Source organism: Solanum lycopersicum, chromosome 1, assembly GCF_036512215.1.
Source record: "Solanum lycopersicum chromosome 1, SLM_r2.1".
Classification (NCBI taxonomy): domain Eukaryota; kingdom Viridiplantae; phylum Streptophyta; class Magnoliopsida; order Solanales; family Solanaceae; genus Solanum; species Solanum lycopersicum.
In genome coordinates this window covers 7,021,930-7,029,280 of record NC_090800.1, presented here as the reverse complement: position 1 = coordinate 7,029,280, position 7,351 = coordinate 7,021,930, and the positions used below count along the sequence as shown (strand labels likewise).

Genomic DNA, 7,351 nt, shown 5'->3' with positions numbered 1-7,351 from the left:
TTATTTGAATTGACATTTCATTAAGAAAAAAATTATTAATTAGGTATTTAACCATATTATTTTTACTATTTGATGTTTTGTATCGATTTTTGAAAAAATGATATGAAGAATAATATTCAATATTAGGGATAAAACATGGAAAAATAGTTTTCTTTTCTTCATATATTAAAAATAATAAGTAAAAATAAAAATTTATTTTAAAAATAAGTAACAAATAAAAATGAACAGAAGAAATATTGTTTATTTGATCTGGTATAACTTAAATTTTATTTAAAGGGTAATGAATGTTAAATAGCCAAAAAAATTGATCAGAAAATTTTGAAAAATTATATATCTTTTCTATTTAAAATAAGCTGATCTTTTTTTATTTTTTAATTATAAAGCATTAAAGTTAAAAAAGTAAAAATATTTTAAAAGATAAAAATAATATAAATAAAAGGGACAATGCATAAGTACCCCTTCAACCTATGCCCGAAATCTCAGAGACACACTTATACTATACAAAGGTCCTATTAGAATAGTATAAGTGTGTCTCTGAGATTTCAAACATAGATTAAGGAAATACTTGTGCATTTTTACTAAATTTTTACTAAATAAAATATCATTTCAATCAAACTCTGACCATTTTTCTTGTTTAAATTTAACACCACCAAAATTTTTTAGCAAAGTTATGATTTTTAACGGTATGTAGCTACCATAATTGTCACAATAATAAAAGCAATATATTTAATATAAATGTGTCCACTGGCTAGAATTTACTACATAAACAGTTAATAAATTAAATGTTGAAGTAAACACGCAATTAATAATTTCCAAAGACATGTAAACAAAATTGTCTGTCGAAATAGAGCATGCATTGGACATACATTAAAGGTTATTTTTAAATCGATAAGATATTCGAGTTAATTTAATCAGTGATCTTTCAAATAAAAATTTTTAAGATAAGATATTCGAGTTAATTTAATCAGTGATCTTTAGAATAAAAATTTTTAAGTTAAAAATTTTCTGTATACTTTTTTCATTTAATTTAATTCATTATATGGTGCTTATATAATATTGCCCAACAAGACGGCTAGTCTAAAGCCAAACTTCACAAAAAATGAATTTCAAAAAATAAAAATTTAAAGACAAAAGATTTATCATATATATATTTTTAAATAAAATTTGCTTTCTTAGATTTTTAAGATACAGGTCTTTAACTATTATTTTATATTTAATTTATTCTAATTCAGAAAAAGAACATCATACTTGATATTTGTAGTTATAAAGTAAAAAAAATCAAGAGAAAATGTTTGATAAAAAGTATAATATAAATTTAGAATAACGAAAAATATATCTTGAGGATTCAATTAGTTGTTATAATGACATCGAAATAATGTTTCGCTATTTTACTAAGATTATTATTTATTTCAATGGCATAAATTTCAAAAAAGACACCACAAAATAATATTTCTTTTTTTTATAAGCAAAACCATTTTTTTCATAATACAAAAGATTTAATCGTTTGAGAGATTTTTAAAATATTCAATAATCATACGAGAATAACATTACCAATTAACATAACAACGATAATAAAATCACAGGTAGAAAAAGATACTACAAAAACTGAAAAACTATATCAATCTTCAATTATTACGGTGATTTTCACATTAAAAAGACTTTGATAAAAAAATTACAATTTTACGAGGTATCACACTAAAACGATACCCTGTGTATGTTCAAAAAATAGCAATTATGAGTTTGCATGGTGAAAAATGTAAAATAAAATATGGCCTTTTTTAAAAATGCTCCAAAGAATTAAATGAGGGAATTAAATAGTTATAAATCTACTTTAACAAGAAAATATTTAAAAGGAAAGACACGTTTGTACTATATATAACGCGTTTGTATAGCCAAATTATTAATGTGTGATTATTTATCAGTATGACTTTTTTGCATGCATTCGAATAATTATTGACATGTTTGGAGTTAGTTGTATAGGTAATTTGGGCAATTTATTACAGTAAAATTATTGAATGCTTTCTAATTCTTTATCATATATGATTTGTTAAACTCAAGGACGAAGTACCTATTAATTTTAGTTATATTATATATGATTGGTTATACTATGTACATAAAAATATATTCACATTTATTATTTTCCTAAAATCATTAAATTTAGCCTTAAAAATTTTAAAATTAAAGTGAAAAAACATATCACTTAATTGGTAATATAAGTTATAAAATTATCGACAGTTTTGAAGTTAATTGTATAGATAATTTAGAAAGTTTATTATAGTAATAACATTGAAGGCTTTCTTACTCTTATTTTATATGATTTGTCAAACTCAAGGACGGAGCACCTAGTAATTCTAGTTATATCATATATGATTGGTCACACTCCACCAATAAAAAAAATTCACATTTATTATTTTTCCTAAAAGCAATAAATTTAGCCTAATTTTTTTTCAAAAAAAAAGTGAAAAACATATCACTTAATTGATAATATGAGTAATATAATTATTGATAGGTTTAAAGTTAGTTGTATAGATAGTTTGGAAAGTTTATTACAGTAAAAACATTAAAGGCCCTCTAATTAACTTTAGTTATATCATATATGATTGGTCACACACCATCAATACAAAAAATTCATGTTTATTAATTTTTTTCAAAATAAATAAAATTAACCTTAAAAGTTAAAAATAAACAAAGAATACATATCACTTAATTGATAAATATGTGTAATACAATTATTGACAGGTTTAGAGTTAGTTATATAAATAATTGGAACAACTTATTACAGTAAAAATATTAAAGACTCTCTAACTCTAGTCATATCATATATGATTAGTCATACTCATGGGTTAAAAACTCGAGTTATATCATATATGATTGTTCATACACTTCACCAATAAATAAAAAAATTACATTTGTTATTTCCCCACAAAATCAATAGACTTAACCTCAAATATCAAAAAAATAAAAGTGAAAAAACATATCATTTAATTGAAAAGTGAAAATGCATATCACTTAATTGATAAATGTGTGTAGTATAATATTTATTGACAGGTTCGCAGTTAGTTGTGTAAATAATTTGGACAACTTATAACAATAAAAACATTGAAGACCCTCTAAGTCTAATTATATCACATATGATTGGTCACACTCAAGGGCGGAATACCTATTAACTCTAGTTGTATCATATATGATTAGTCGCACTCCATCAATAAAACAATATCTACATTTGTTATTTTTCCCCAAAATCAATAAAGTTACTCTCAAAAGTTAAAAAATTAAAGTGAAAATACATATCACTTAATCGATAAATATGAGTAATATAATTATTGACAGATTTGGAGTTAATTGTACGAATAATTTGAGCAGCTTATTACAATAAAAACATTGAAGACCCTCTAATTCTAGTTATATCATATATGAATAGTCACACTCGGTAACGAAACACCTATTAACTATAGTTATATCATATATGACTGGTCACACTCCACCAATAAAAAAAAATATCCATATTTATTATTTTCCCCCTAAATCAATAAAGTTACCTTCAAAACTTAAAAATTAAAGTAAAATACATATCACTTAATTGATAAATATGTGTAACATAATTATTGACAGATGTTGGTTGATTAGATAATTTGAAAGCTTATTATAGTGAAAAGAATGAAGACCCTCCAACTCTAGTTATATTATATATGATTGGCCACATTCAACGACGGAGCCCCTATTAACTCTAATTATATTATATATAATTGATTTTCTTCGCCATACTTTTTTTTTTTGAATATATTTGCTTTTATCATCCAACTTTAAGGCCATACTTACCTTTCATCCGTTAAATCTCCATGTTTTTACATGATATTATTTATGTTGTGCCTATGTAGATTTTAATTTTAGTCTAATCAAATCTACAAATTATTGTAATCATTTTAACTCACTCACATTAAATTAAACCACATCCCCCTAATGAACCCAAGACCAAGTCCTTAACTTAAAATTATTATTAATAAAATGCTAATTAAATAATTTTATGTGTCAAGATTAAGGATGAAAATTGGCTTTAATTTACTTAATAAAAATATTGAATTAAAATGCTAAAATCTATATTAGTTCTAGTTGAGTGTTGTTTTATGTGAAAGAGGAGATATATAATTTTCTGTATTTGTTCCAATAGAAATGCCCTTAGAGAATATTTAGGTAGAAGAATCAAGTTGGGTTTATTTTATAGTGGTTTGGGTTTAATGTGTGAAGCAAATTAAAATGATTTTAATAATGTTTAGATTTGATTAGCTAAAAAAAAACATCCACATAGACACAACATAAATAATATTATGTGAAAATATGTAAATATGACCTTAGAGTTGGATGACAAGAATAAATATATCAAAAAGTATAATAAAGGGCAAATATGATCCTTTTTCTTAGAATACATGAGTAAATGTGACCCTTTTCCGATTGATAAATATGTTTAATATAATTATTGACAAAGTTGAAGTTAGTTGTATAGACAATTTTGGCCAATGTATTACAGTAAAAATATTGAAGACCAACTAATTCTAGTTATATCGTATATGATTGGTCACACTCATGGGCGGACCCACATGGTGTCCTCCGAGAGTTCAAGCACCTATTTACTCTAGTCATATCATATATGATCGATAGGTCACGCTCCACTAATTAAAAAATATATCCACATTTGTTATTTTCCCTCAAAATCAATGAAGTTAACCTCAAAAGTTATAAATTAAAGCAAAAATACATGTTACTTAATTGATAAATGTGTGTAATATATTTAGTATTTACAAAAATTCTATCAGGAGAGTCTCAAGATAAAGTGTATCAAAAATTCTTTGAACACAAATAAAAGACATAGATCTATAGACGTGTGAGCCTTGAGTTTATGCATATATCTTTTTGTATCAATGTCGTACAACAAAAAAAAATTGTATCAATGTCGGACACATCTAATAGTTAGTGATTCAACAAAAATCGATGAAGAAGAAAAGATTTCTAGTGCAATTCTTTTGTTTATTATGAAAACAATATTGCTAGATTTCATAAATTAATTGATTATGGAAGATTGTGATATTATTCTAATTTTTCCTTTTAAAAAAGATATTATTGCATAATTAATACATTGCATTCGATAATACATTTATATTTGGAGCTAGCAACTGGTTAAAAGTAACATATGTATACTAGAATACAATCACCATACAAGGTGAATACATTTAGATAGAAATGAATAGACCATCCAAAGTTAGCTAAGAATAGTACTCATCTTAATTATATCTCCGAAAATTCTATTAACCTAAACTATAGTCATTTTTATAAATTCCTCTACAAGTTTAGGAGAAACCACCTAATTACATAAGCATCCAATCATATTTAGTATTTTTTTTCTTTAGTTTGAAATAATTATATTTTATCTCAATAATTAATAATTTCTTATCAGATTTCAAGTCAGCTACACTTATATACATGATTTTACTAATAGACACGTTGAAATAGAAAGAGATAAACGAGCCAAAATAAAAGGGTGATTCACATGTATCAGGAATATCAGATACGCGAGTGAAATAGGAGAGGGGCGAGTGAGATTTGCATATGTATCCCAAATACGAGTGAATTTTATTTGGATATAATGTATTTAAAATTAATTAAACTTAATTTTCGACTCCATGTATCTGGACGCACTAAAATCTTGTAAGATTTATAATATTTTAAACTAGCGTATATCTATATAATTGAGTCCTAACCTAGTGAAATTTCTATAAGTTACTTTTAATACCCAAAAAAATCTAAGCTAAGACTTGAAAATTTCTGTGTATGTGTATCAGCCCGTAGTGGGTGATTTTTAATTGCGTATAGGTGTTAAAATCAATCACAAGTGTGAAAAGTGTTTTGGAGATGGATTAAGGTTATAAGAATCCTCTAGTACAAAGTTGAATTAAAAGTTTCAAACAATTCAAACTTAGGGTAGGTTCTGATGTTTGCAACCATTAGAAACCGTTTGAGATTAAAAAACTAATAAGGTATACAATCATAATAAAAATTTTATTTTTTAAACATTCTTTTTAAGTCAAGTCATCATGAATTTCACAATCTTTGATTGTACGATTTAGCCACTCATGATAATTGAAGTAAAGTATGCAATTGCGTTCATTGAATAAGAACTTACTTAAAAAAGTTAAGGCAACACAAGTTTTGATTTCAAAACCCAAGGAAACCATCCCTGAAAATTCGTGTTACTGTATATCACTTTCTAAAAAAATCAATAAAATAATAAACCCTAAAAATATTATTTATAGTCCTAAAAAATTTGAAATTTAAACTAAAAAAGTTGGCCCTCGCAAATGTATCTCATGCCTCGTTATCAGTAGCTGCTTTTAAAAGACTTTTAGTGATAATCTGTCAGACAATTTGTCGTACTTGTGATGGCCATCAGGTGGATCGGCAAAAACCCTTTTTTTGACTTTGTTTCTGATTTTGTGACGGTCTTTAATTTCAGGTATCATGGCTGATGTATTTTAGACTTCATTTCGCTGCAATTTGCTTCTTTTTCCATTTTAAGTGTTTTTTGTCTAATGCAGTAGAAAAATCATTAAGCGATTCTAATATGTCTTAAGAACTAGTATTTATTCAAAATTAAAAATATCAAATGGGTCGTCTAATGCCATCACACCAAGTTACGTTTTTCATTGTATATCAAATTAAATGTCTTTGATTCTTCATTCCTATGCCACCGATCTCTCATTGATTCATCAAATCTCTACCAACTGCAATTCTTGACAGGATGATGCAAAAAGTTTGAATGTGAAGATTGAAGTCTTTGGATGTTCTCCTTAAGGAAGTTAATATGCGGGACATTTTTTTGTACCAGGTTTTGTCCCATTAAGTCGGTCTAGTATGATTTTTTAATGAGACGGCCTAAATGTGTATTAGTTGATGTATAAATTACATAAATCTCATAGTGTAAGACCTAAATTACACTATATTTGTACTCTTTTATGTTTTAAAAAATTCTTAAATATATTCAGTCATCCGAATACATAAATTTCATCCCAATACATAAAATGTGATAGAATCCAAAACTTTTTTTGTTGCGTTTAGTATGAAATACAAATGTAAAATAAATTTTCTTTCCCATAAATCACACAGAATTTATTGACATCAATCCATTCCAAGCTGTTACAATTTCACAAAATTTAAAATTCAAATGTTCATCTACTTCATCGATTGGAAATCGTGAAAGTTCCACTAGAGGAAACTACCCTTCTTTGTGTCGTTGCTCAACAACCTGTCAGTGTTGACATCATTGGAACGAGTGCTAATTTTTAGTTGTATAAAGGGGTAC

At 25.7% G+C, this 7,351-nt stretch overlaps 1 non-coding gene across 1 annotated transcript; it reads right to left on the bottom strand.

Moving 5' to 3' along the window:
* Positions 1 to 464: 464 nt before the first annotated feature.
* On the bottom strand, positions 465 to 551 carry MIR10532 (microRNA MIR10532). Its single transcript, NR_161767.1, has one exon. It is a non-coding gene; the product is annotated as a microRNA MIR10532 (primary transcript).
* Positions 552 to 7,351: the final 6,800 nt, after the last annotated feature.